Source organism: Panthera onca, chromosome A2, assembly GCF_046562875.1.
Source record: "Panthera onca isolate mPanOnc1 chromosome A2, mPanOnc1 haplotype 2, whole genome shotgun sequence".
NCBI lineage: Eukaryota > Metazoa > Chordata > Mammalia > Carnivora > Felidae > Panthera > Panthera onca.
In genome coordinates, this window is record NC_138340.1 from 156,378,980 (window position 1) to 156,392,328 (window position 13,349).

At 40.8% G+C, this 13,349-nt stretch overlaps 1 long non-coding RNA gene across 2 annotated transcripts in view; it reads right to left on the reverse strand.

Moving 5' to 3' along the window:
- The window catches only part of LOC132674569 (uncharacterized), a 112,796-nt gene that overhangs the window by 22,866 nt on the left and 76,581 nt on the right, over window positions 1–13,349 (reverse strand). For both annotated transcript variants that reach the window (XR_014137342.1, XR_013552363.2), the window contains exons 2-4: window positions 6,727–6,803; window positions 6,178–6,539; window positions 3,471–3,671 (exon numbers count right to left, since the gene is read on the reverse strand). This is a non-coding gene — a long non-coding RNA (uncharacterized LOC132674569). The remainder of the gene's footprint in view (window positions 1–3,470; window positions 3,672–6,177; window positions 6,540–6,726; window positions 6,804–13,349) is intronic.

The window sequence follows — 13,349 nt, forward strand, 5'->3', positions numbered from 1 at the left end:
TGCATCAGACTCTGTGCTGACTCTCAGAGCCTGGAGCCTGCTTCAGATTCTGTGTCTCCCTCTCTCTCTGTCCCTCCCCTGCTCATGCTCTGTCTCTCTCAAAAATAAATAAACATTAAAAAATTTTTTTAATCAGTTAAGATTCTTTTATTTTTTCTAAGAAAAATGGACTATGGCTAATTTACTCCAGGTGACTCTTGATCAGTTACTCCCTTGAGAATTTGAAGCCCCTGATTTTATAGATTTGATGATTATCCTCCTTTTAAGAAAAGGTATAAGAAAAAAACATTAAATATTGTTCCTAATATCAAGATCCATGAGTCCTTTTAGCCAGACACATTGTTTTCTCCTTATAAGAATATAAGGCAAAAAGAAAATGTTTTACAAGATCCTTTGAAAGACCCCAGTCTAAATTATTTTTGAGGAACATATTTGTAGTCATTCTGAAAGCATAGAGTCATAAAATAAACCACTTCAAATAACTAATGAAATTAAGATTAGATGCTATGGTTGTCATTTTTCCTTGCTCCAAAAATGTTCATAAAAACAATCAAAATAACATCCACCTTCGAAGCTGTTACTTGATTGTAAGTAAAACCTCTGGATTCACTATCCCCAAAGGGGTGTGGGTAGAGAGGGCTCAGACTTTTGAAATTAATCCTCTTACAAGCAGAGGGCTGAAACCAGGATGGACAACAAGTGAGTGTCTTGGGTAGAAATCGAAAAGCCAGTAGAAAATCTCTTAGACAGTTTTAAGATTCTTGTAAAAAACTTCCAATTCACTGTTTGCCTCTTATAAGCAGAGGGCTGAAAACAGGATAGACAACAAGTGAGTGTCTTGGGTAGAAATTGAAAAGCCAGTAGAAAATCTCTTAGACAGTTTTAAGATTCTTGTAAAAAACTTCCAATTCACTGTTTGAAAGGAAAGCAAGCGTTTTATTCTGATATAGTCCCACTTGTCTATTTTTTGCTTTTGTTGTCAGTGCCTTTAGGGTGATAAAAAAATCATTGCCGAGACCATAGTCAACAAGTTTTCCTGTGTTTTCTTCTAGAAGTTTTACAGTTCCAGATCTTATGTTTAAGTCTTTGATCAATTTTAAATTGATTTTTTTGTGCATTGTACAAGATAGGGGTCCATTTTCATTCATTTGCATGTGGATATCCACTTTTGCCAACACCATTTGTTGAAGAGACTGTCCTTTCCCACTATGGCACCCTTGTCGAAGGTCAAGGTAGGTTTATTTCTGGGCTTTCTATTCTGTTTCACTGGTCTATATGTCTGTCTTTATGTCAGTATCATACCCTTTTAATTATTATAGCTTTGGTGCTCACTTCAGCAGCACATACACTAATTATTATAGCTTTGTATGGAATTGGAGAAAATATTTGCAAACCATATACCTGATAAAATGTTAGTATCTAAAAATGTATAAGAAACTCCTACAACTCAATAGCAAATTGAAAAATAGTAAATAATAATAATTTTTAAATTGCCGAAGGACTTGAATAAGCATTCCTCAAGACATGTAAATGGACAGCAGTTAGATCAAAAGGTGCTCACGAAAGACCATTCATCATCAGGGGAATGCAAGTCAAAACCAAAATGAGATATCACTTCCCATGGCTATTATCAAAGGAACGAAGATAAGTACTGGTGAGGATGTGGAGAAACTGGAACCCTCCTACACTATATGATGGGGCTGCTATGGAAAACAATATGGAGGTTCCACCAAAAATTTAAAGAAAATTTTTTAATTAGAAAAGAAACTTAAACACTACCACCCAACAAATTCCTCTTCTGAGTATTTAGCTAAAAGAACTGAAATCAGGATCTTGAAGAGGTATCTGCACCCCCATTATTCACAACAGCCAAAATATGGAAGCAACGCAAATGACCATCAATAGGCAAATGGATAAAGAAATGTGGTGTATACATATCATAGAATATTATTGAACCTTAAAAAAGAAGGCAATCTTGCCATTTGCAACAACATGGATGTTGTTGGAGAGCAAAGCCAGGTGAAATGAGCCAGTCACAGAGAGATGAGTAAAGCATGACTCCACTTATATGAAGTATCCAAAGTAGTTAAACTCCCAGGAGCAGAAAGTAGAATGGTGATTGCCAAGGTCTATGGGAAGAAGGAAATGGGGATTTGTTGGACTGATATAAAATTCAGTTATGCAAGATGGAGACTTGCTCGAGATCTGCTATTCACACAGTTGTACAACGTAGTGCCTATCCTTACCAATGTTGTGTTGTGCACTTCAAACTTTGTTAAGAAGGTAAGTCCCATGTTAACTGTTCTTGCCACCAAAACACACACACACACACACACACACACACACACACACACACAAAACAAAGGGATAAAGGGAAACTTTTGGAGCTAGCACATACATCTGTTACTTTCATTGTGGTGCTGGATTCGTGGGTGTATGCCTATCTCCAAACTCATTAAACTCTATACATTTTATATGTGCAGCTCTCTGTGCATCAATGATGTCTCAATAAAGCTGTTCAAAAATAAAAGGAAAGTAAATCCGAGACAGGAGGAAAGGGCCCCTTTTCTAACCCACTAACTTAACTTATTAAAGGGAATTGGTTGCTTGCCCGGATGCCCTGATGAGCTCAGAGGATGAGAAAAGAGACAACTGACTGCAGTTTAATGAGAACAGAAACCCTAGCCCCGTGTTCCTAAGCAACAGGAGCTCATACATCTTCTTTCTGAAAGAGGCATTAAAAAGCCTCAGCAACCACTACCTCCTGTCTAGGTTAAAGTTTCAAAGTCATGGGAAAAAAATATGTGTTGCGATCCGGTGTCTCTGCCCTTGTATCAGTCAGGCACGGGCAGGGTATTGTGTGGACCCAGGTGTCTCTGCCTATGACACAGGGAGACCTAACAGAGCCACAGAGCAGATTCTAGAGGACGTCGTGTTTAAGACGACATCCTAAAGATGAGCCGGAGTTAATTAAGTGGAACTGGGGATAATGAACCGACAGGCATGCCTGGAAGAGTCGGTGCAACATTTTTCAGCTAGGAAAGCAATTGGTGTAATTAATGAAAGGTGCAGTTAGTAGGGAGGCATGAGCAAAGAGGGAGGAAGAGGGTGAGTACAAGATGAGACGGGAGAGAGCTAAAACTTTGGGACATTTAGCAAAACTGGAAGAATGAAAGCATACGATCCTTGATGATGGAATGTACAAAGAGAAGAGAATCTAGGACAGAAACTGAAGGAGCACTCGCACTTAAATGGCGGCTAGAAAAGGTTGAGAAGGCAAATTATACCAATAAAGCATCAAACAATATTAGATTAATAACTGAGTAAATGTGTAGCAATTACTAGTAACAATTCTGTGCGGTATGGAGGCAGGCTACCACACCAAGGGCTGCTTGGGTCCTAGTCCCCCTCTAATACTGGAGGTGCTTGGCTGCTCCTTCACAACGTGGAACCGGCAACCCCCCACTCACCTCCTGGCAGGTGAAGGCAGGGAGGGATCAGAGGTCGGCTGACGAATTTGCCCCTTTGACCACTAGGGGGTGATGTGGGTCTTCTTGTAAAATAACCTCCAATGCCTAAGGAGCAAGCATAGATCTTCCTCCATCTAAGAAGCTGTCGGATACTTTTGGTACCTCAGGTGAGGTACTTTCGGTGCTGGTTGGAAGAATATCCTGGTGATTTGCAGGATATTAGAAGCAGAAAATTTAAAAATCTGAAGTAAGTGGAGGTACGTACCATGAAAATAAATAAGTAAACCCAAAAGGAATAGTGTTCCAGTTTCCGCAGTATCATCATCAATGCAGCACTAATTAAAATCACAAGATTGCCCTACCAATACTCTGGTTTCTCTTCAGATCATATAACTCTCTTGCTTTTTACAAAAGATTGCCCCACTGATCACCCAATTATTTTATAACTTAATATAATGGGAAAGGCATAAATAAATAGACAAATTGAAAATAATAGGAAGACTTGGGGCACCTGGGTGGCTCAGTCAGTTAAGCGTTGGACTTCAGCTGAGGTTATGATCTCATGGCTTGTGGGTTCAAGCCCCATGTCAGGCTCTGTGCCAACAGTTCAGAGCCTGGAGCCTGCTTTGGATTCTGTGTCTCTGTCTCTCTCTGCCCCTCCCCCACTCGTGCTCTCTCTCTCAAAAATAAACATTTAAAAAAAGAAAATAATATGAAGATTAAATGCCTATAAGGCACTTAATATAGGACAGCCATCATTGTGGGAATATAAGGGAATGATGGAATAGACAGTAAGTTATTCTAGAATAAGTGGTTATCCATGGAAGGGAAGATGAATTGAAACCCTTCTTTACAACATAAGCAAAAATAAGTTCTAGATGAATTAAACACTTAAATTAAAAATTCTAGGGGCGCCTGGGTGGCGCAGTCGGTTAAGCGTCCGACTTCAGCCAGGTCACGATCTCGCGGTCCGTGAGTTCGAGCCCCGCGTCAGGCTATGGGCTGATGGCTCGGAGCCTGGAGCCTGTTTCCGATTCTGTGTCTCCCTCTCTCTCTGCCCCTCCCCCGTTCATGCTCTGTCTCTCTCTGTCCCAAAAATAAATAAAAAACGTTGAAAAAAAAATTAAAAAAAAAATTCTAAATGCTCATTGTTTTGGTACATAAAATGGGAGTGTATCTTTATGAACTTAGGTTATGGGAGCAATTTTAATAAAAAATTTAAAAATGTATGCCCCCCCCAAAAAAAAGAATGATAGACTCTACCAAATTAAGAAATTCAACCAAAAAAAATCATAAAGAGAATGAAAACACAAGCCACAGATTGAGATATTAATGACATATATAACTGACAAAGGTTTGGTTCCCAGAATATACAAAGAACTGTTACAAATAAATAATAGCTAGTCAACCACAAAGAAATATGAGCAAAGAGCCATTTACAGAAAACACTCATGGTCTAGAAATATGAAAAATATACTCAACTTCCTTAGCAATCAGAAAGATGCCAAATGGAAGTGTAGCGGGATCCATTTTAACCTGACAACATTAAAAGGATATTAACTACTCTTTAAGTCTTGGATGTGGAGAATTTGAAAACACTCACGAACTGTTGATGGGACCATTTATGTGGCTTGACTAATGTGGAAAGCATCTTGCCACATTATGTAAGTGACATGGACACTTTAAGGCTCAGTCTTCAATTCCCAGGTGTAGAGGAAATCCTGCACCGAGATATGCAGAAAAATGTACAAAAATGGAGCACTGTTTGTAGTAGCATTAAAACATAGAACAAGGGGCACCTGGGTGGCTCAGTCGGTTAAGCGTCCGACTTCGGCTCAGGTCATGATCTCGCGGTTCGTGAGTTCAAGCCCCGCGTCAGGCTCTGTGCTGATGGCTCAGAGCCTGGAGCCTGTTTCAGATTCTGTGTCTCCCTCTCTCTCTGACCCTCCCCCGTTCATGCTCTGTCTCTCTCTGTCTCAAAAATAAATAAACGTTAAAAAAAAATTAAAAAAAAAAAAAAAAAACATAGAACAAATGCTTATTCAAGAATGGATAATGAATTTTAGCAAATGAGTGGAATAGAGTAGAATGCTACATATTAGTAAAAACGAATTATCTAAAATCATATGCATCAACATAGATTAATATCACAGACTTAATGTTGAAGGAAAAAAGAACATGTCACAGAGAAAATATGAACAAAATGATCCCCCTGAGATAAATTTCAAAGACATACAACATTAAATAATCTGTAACGTATAGATGTTTACTTAAGTACTACAAATATGACGAAAGGCCAGAGAATAAAAATATAAACTAAAGGGCAATGGAGACCTGGACATGGTGAGAAAAACAATGACAACTGGAAGAATATAAATTCTTAATCGTAACCCATTTCCTAAGCTGATTGCCTCAGGTGAGAGTAGTCATTCTATTGTTTCCCTAGATGCATCACGCGTTTGTCATAAATATTGTTTTGTATAGTTCAACATTTTTTCATATAAAGTAACTGCTCAGCGATTGTGTAAGTGTGGCAAAACTATGATTGATATACACGACGCTATGTGATTCATTGCCTGAGATGAAAGGGAGAAGGCAAATTGACAAGTTAAAAAGCAAAGAAGTGAATAATGTGTAAGTGACTTTATAAAAAGTAGCAAAAGAACAGAGTCTGGGAAAAAGAAAATGAAAGCAGGTTGAAACTCACCCTAGTGGTTTTCAGCAGCTCTCCCTGCCCTCCCACGTCCTATGAAATATTTTGGACTCGTACACACAGTGGCTGTGAAGGCAACGGCAAGCGATCGCGTCACAAGGAGGTTCTGATGGGGACGGGGAAGGCTTAAAGCAAAGGCCGTGTGCCATTGCTTTTCCCCTGAGCCCACCATGTGCTTCAGACTTCTCTGCTGTGTGGCCCTTTTTTTCTGGGGAGCAGGTAAGCTTCTTGGATTCCGTTTCTGGACTTTCTCCCATGACTGTAATATCAGTCTGCCTCCTGGGCTTTTTCTCCAGTTTCTGTCTCTTTCTTCCACAGGCTCCATGGACACCCAGGTCACCCAGAGTCCTAGATACCTGGTCAGAGGGAAGAAACAGACAGCAAAGATGAATTGTATCCCTGTAAAAGGACACAGTTATGTTTATTGGTATCGACGAAAGCTGGAAGAGTTCAAGTTTTTGGTTTACTTACAGAATGAAAATATTCTTGATAAGATAGAGAAATTTGAAGATCAGTTTTTGGCTCAATGCCCCAAAAACTCACCCTGCAGCCTGGAAATCAAGTCCACTGAGCCAGGGGATTCAGCCCTGTATTTCTGTGCGAGCAGCGAATCCACAGTGCTGAATGTCAGCTTTTCTTAGAACACAAACACATCATGGACCCAGCCCAGGAAATATGTGGTATATTAGGTAGGTAGGAACTAACAGAAACCCAGTGTGGAGGAGCATAAACCAGAAGGAAAAAACGGTAGACAGCAACTCTAGGTGAGCAGAAAAGGATGTTTAAAACAGCTGATGGGGACAGAAACCCAAGGAGAGAGAAGGAAAGTGTAAAAAAAGGGCTCAGGTTCTCCACTTTGCAGGATATCTGGCAAAGAAAAGAAGGAAAGACCCAAGATACCTTTTTTCCCCATGAATCTGGTGGAGTTTTAACAATCTCTATGAAAATATGTAATTCTGTGCTTTTACCTGGCAAAGGATAATGGGTAGGTCACCCGTCTTTCATGTGAACCCTGACCATTTGGGCCAACACATTTCTTTGAACCAGACCCAGAGACTTATTAGGGTTCGTAACTCCTCACAGCTGTCCCTTCGCTAGAAACTTGGTAGGAAACTCAGTAACCCCCTCCTTCCAGAATACTACAATTACGCAACTTTTAAAAGCAACTTTCTTGGGGCATAACATACACACCATAAAATGTATCCATTTTAAGTATGGATTTCAAAACTTTCTGACCAATTTTGACACCCATGTGACCAGCACGACATTCAAGATATAGAACATTTCCTACTCCCCAAAACATTCCCCCAAACTCTTTCACTGAGGCCTTTGCTAATTTCTGTCAGCACCACTATGAATTTTTTTTATCAGACGCACCTTGCACGTATTTTGTTGAATTTTTCCTATTCATTTTAAAGAAATGTACTGTGAATGTGCTTTTTAATATTCATAAGAACTTTATTCAAATATTTTCCACCAAGATTTCACATTAGCCCAATTCAGTTTAGTCTTTGCATTTTCAACTGATGCCTCGCCGTAAGTACATTACGTAAAATACAGACCTTCTCGAGAAGACAGTCGATCACCAGCAGGTGTATGTGAGCTCACAATGTCAACCTCACCTCCTCTGTGAACCACTTAAGTATCAGTCCGCTCTGCTGTCAGGTAAAACATACTAGTTCAAACATATTGGTAAAAGTTGCGAAACTTCTGCAGAGTGCCCTCTAAGATGAGGTTTGGTGGTGGAAATACGCCGGGAGTTAAGAATAATAGAAGGGTGTGTTGTACCTGCAGCACGTGACTTGTAGTGGAGCTGGGGCACCGCAGCCCTGCTGGTCCCGCCGGGAACCCTCTTCTTGTTCCCCTCAGGGGCCATTTTGTCAGGTCCTTGGTCCTGCAGCACAGGATCACCTTTCTCCTCACCTTCCTACCCAATCAGTTCAGTGTTCCTGGCTTTCAGTATCCAGATCAGCAATCTCTTCCTTTTGATTGGATTGTTTACGCCACTTACTTTTAATAGAATTAATATATTTGAGTGAAAATGCCACATCTTGCTCTTGTTTCCTATGTGTTCCATTTACCCTATTTCTTCTTTCCCCTTCTAGGTAACCATTTTTATTTTTCTCCTGGCTTATTCTTTCACTGTTTTGAAAATATATAAACATCCCAATGCAAATGGGTGCAGCCACTCTGGAAAACAGTAGGGAGGTTCCTCAAAAAACTGAAAATAGAACTACCCTAGGACCCAGCAATTGCACTACTTGGTATTTATCCACGGGATACAGGTGTGCTGTTTCAAAGGGACACATTCACTCCCATGTTTATAGCAGCACTATCAACAATAGCCAAAGTACGGAAAGAGCCCAAATGTCCATCGATGGATGAATGGATAAAGAAGATGTGGTAGATAGATAGATAGATAGATGATAGATACAACACACAATGGAATATTACTCAGTGATCAAAAAAGAAGGAAATCTTGTAACAATGCGGATGGAACTAGAATGTATTATGCTAAGTGAAATAAGTCAGTTGGAGAAAGACAAATACATGATTTCACTCATATGTGGAATTTAAGAAATAAAACAGATGAATGTAGGGGAAGGGAAGGAAAAATAAGATAAAAACAGAGAGAGAGACAAACTCTAAGAGACTCTTAAATACAGAGAACAAACTGAGGGTTGCTGGAGGGGAAGTGGGTGGACAGATGGGCTAAATGGGCATGGGCATTAAGGAGGGCACTTGTCGGGATGAGCACTGGGTGTTCTATGTAAGTGATGAATTACTCAGTTCTACTCCTGAAACCATTATTACACTATATGTTAACTAACTTGTATTTAAATAAAAAATAAATCTAAAAATTTTTTTAAATTAAAAAAAATTATAAGAATAAAGAAAAAAATTTTTAAATAAGAAAATATATAAACATCCCAGATGGTGAAGTACCTCACCAAAGGCATGGAATGGGAACGGGTCATGGAATCTTTTGCAATATGGGAAAAGACGTTTAATAATACGACTTTTCATTATTTACTCCTTTGAGCTGCCTCTGAAACCTGACACAGCTTAGCAATGAATGTGACAAGGATCTTGAATGCACCAGAATGGTCTAAATTTGGTCAACAAGAAGACTATATATGTGTGTATACACACACACACACACACACACACACACGCACATATATTACCATTCATTGGGATCTGACGTGTCTCAGAATTAGTTACGTTTGCTATTGTAAGAGGTTATTTTACAGTTTATATTGTGTAGATTTTTTGCTATTCCATTTTGGAGATATTATTTCCAGTTGCAGAGTTCCTTTGCATAAAGCCTCACTCTTCCATGCAAGAAACTATATCTCTATCACACTGTGTCACTGTCACTCTCTATTCCGGTAAGTTCCATCAAGAATTGCATAGACGTCGTGATAAAGAAGATGAGGAAGAGGAGGAGGAGGAAGGGGAGGTGGAAGGTAGCTGATATTGAAGACGGTACATAGAAAGCTAGATTATAGAAACTGTATCACATTCTCAGGACTAGAATACAACTACACTAAGTACCCATGATGGTCAAATTTAGGTCTGCAAATCAGTCTAAAGTAGTGGTTTACATTTTTTCTTCTTTTTTAAAAAAAAATCAGGACACTTTTGACAAATCTGAGACTTGTGGGCCAACTATTTCTGGGAATATATGAGCTTCCTAATGCTTCCTTCCACATATTGCAATGCGAATCATATCCTCTTTCAAAGCAATCATCCTGGGGCACCTGGATGGCTCAGTGGGTTAAGCATCTGACTTCAGCTCAGGTTATGATCTTGCTGTTCACAAGTTTGAGCCCCACATCGGGCTCTGTGCTAACAGCTCAGAGCCTGGAGCCTGCTTCGGATTCTGTGTCTCCCTCTCTCTGTGGCCCTCTCCTGCTCATGCTCGCTCTCTCTCTCAAAAATAAATGAAAAAATAAAAAAAAGCAGCAACCCTAATCTGTGACCTATGGACCTCCAAAGTGTGCATAGATGGGATTCAGGGAATCCATGAATTTGAATGGGATAAATGTTATCTTTATCTTCACTAACCTCTAACTAAACTATAGACCTTAGTTCATGATAGATACAGCTAATAAACATAGCACTGTTCACAGTAGCTGGACAAAGGCAATAATAGAAATCATAGATATTTTGCATATATTACAGTTGGTATGAAAGTCATAGATATTTTTATACCTCATTACATAAAATAAATATCATTTACTCTTATTACTACTTTGAATAAGGGTAGTTTTCAATTCACCAGAATATATTTTTAATAACTTTTAAAGATGTCATATTAACATATCATAAATTTATTTTAAAATATTTTGATAACTGCATTTCAGAATAACTGGCTTCCTTCATAATACAATATATTCTATTTCGTGGGTTTAATACATTATTCTGAGAAGGGGTCCTTAGGATTCACTGGATGTCCAAAGGGGTCCATGTATGAATAAGGTTAAGAGTCTCTGCATGAGGAATGAGATCCTCAGCTTTGCAGATGTGATTGAGAACTTGAAGCCTAGACCTGGTCATTGGAGGCAATTTTTTCTCCGAGTTCTACACTCACTGCTGCACTTTCTGATGCTCCTAATTCTGTATCATTATACCACTGCCTTTCCCCTTCTCTCTCTCTCTTTCTCTCTCTCTCTCTCTCTCTCTCTCTCTCTCACACACACACACACACATACACGGACAAACACACAGGCCCCTTTCTTCTAGGAGCAGGCAGCAACCATTTCTAAGCTTCATCATACAAGTGTCTTTTTAAAATTTTTTTAAAGTTTATTTATTTATTTTGACAAAGAGAGAGGGCACACATAAGGGGAGAAGGGGCAGAGAGAATGAGCAACAGAATCCAAAGCAGGCACCGAGGCATCAATGTAGAGCCACATGTGGGACTCAGACTCACAAACTGTGATATCATGAACCTTACCTGAGATCAAGAGTTGGGCGCTTAGTTGACTGAGCCACCCTGGCACCCCAAAGTGTCTTTTTTTAAGTGTATTTATTTCTATGGAGAGAGAGTGAGAGAGAGCGCGAGTGCATGAGTAGGGGAGGGGCAGAGAGAGAGAGAGAGAGAGAGAGAGAGAGAATCCCAAGCAAGCCCCACACCGTCAGCGCAGAGTCTGGTGAGGGCCCCGAACCCAGAACAGCGAGATCGTGAGGCAAAACCAAGAGTTGGACGCTTAATTGACTGAGCCACCCAGGTGCCCCATGAAATTGTCTTTTATTACAGATGACCTCAGACATAAAAATAAAGAAACCATTAATCTACCAAAATAATAGCATTTAAGAATTAATTAACCTGTTGGGGTGCCTGGGTGGCTCAGTCGGTTGGGTGGCCGACTTCAGCTCAGGTCATGATCTCACTGTCCATGAGTTCGAGCCCCGCGTCGGGCTCTGTGCTGACCGTGCAGAGCCTGGAGCCTGTTTCGGATTCTGTGTCTCCCTCTCTCTCTGACCCTCCCCCGTTCATGCTCTGTCTCTCTCTCTCTCAAAAATAAATAAACGTTAAAAAAAAATTAAAAAAAAAAGAAATAATTAACCTGCAATTATTTATTTTCATTTATCTAAAACTCTCAAAAAGAAACTATGTTATGCAATGAATTTACATTAATTGCATGCATTTCAACTCAATACTGGAAACTGATATTTTAGTTAGCTAGCACAATTCTGTGTCAGTAAATGTCCGATTTTCTCTGACATAGTACTAATTCCACAAATCCCATGGATTACAACACCAGGTCCAGAGAATAATAATAGCAAACGCAAATATGGTGCTTATTCTGTATGAAGAACTATCCTAAATTCCTTATTTATATAAAGTTCACAACAACTTTTGAAGTAGGTACTCATGATACCCATCTTACCAATAAGAAAATAAAATTACAGGGAAGCACGAGACTTGTCCACCTTTAGGTAACTACTAAATGTCCGGACCAGGACGCAAGCCCAGGCCCTAGTCCGGGCCCCAGGGGAGGGTGGGCTTAGGACCCTTTGCTATCACCAAAATCACTCAAGGAGTCTGTGCTCCATCTACCGTATCAATTATAATAAATACAGAGGATGGGCAGAATTGGCTTTATCTTATAACCACGAACAATTCGAACATGTTCTTGTATCTGCAACAGTATTGACAGGAACAGGGCAGTTGATAGACAAGCAATAGACTCTGAAAATTGCAGGTATTTCTTTTCCAAGCTCTCGTCACAGCGAGCGCAGAGGCACGGGGTGTATCGGGTGTGACTGACCGGGAAACGGGGAACCTGGTCCTCTCACCACTCGGGATCTTGTCCCTTTAGAAGGGATATAAAGAGCTGCGTAGGCAGAAGACGCAAGTGACTTGATCTCTGAGCCTTACTGTACCCATCTGCAAAATGAGCTTTGACAGTCATTCATCTTCTAGCGGTGATAACTTCTGCATACTAAGTCAGGGGGAGCCCTATGTTCTAGTCCCCTCCCTTGGGCTCTCTCAGTCCGTGTCTAGACCTTCACAAAGACTCTACCCCTGTCATGGGCAGCTGCGCCCTCTGCTACGTGGCCCTGTTTCTCCTGGGAAGAGGTGAGCCCAACACCCAGTCAGCAAATTCCTATCCTGGGTGTGCAGCCCCCCACTTGGCTACCTTGCTTACCTTGCTCTTACGATAGCATTGGGCCCCCCCTTCTGGACATTATCCTCAGCCTTTGTAGCCTTTCCCCCACAGGACCCACGCATGCTGAAATCTACCAGACGCCAGCAGTCCTGCTCAGCAGGGCTGGGCGCCATGTGACCCTGGAGCGTAAACAGAACTTGCGATACAATGCAATGGACTGGTACTGGCAGGACCCAGGCCGAGGTCTGAGACTGATTTACTACTCAACGGTTGAAAAAGATGTTCAGAGGGGAGACGTAACTGAAGGCCACAGTGTCTCTCGAGAGGAGAAGGCGCTACTTCCTCTCGCTTCCTCTCACTGTGAAGCTGGCGCACACCAGCCAAACAGGCTTGTACCTCTGTTCTGGAACCGCACCACAGTGGAGCACGGCCACTGGCCACCTGCACGCACACCTGCTGCAGCCCGTGGCCCCACTGTTGTAATCTTTCTAAACTCCCCCTCTGCCGAGTAGCCTTCCTGCACTCTCTGGATTCTTTTTTTTT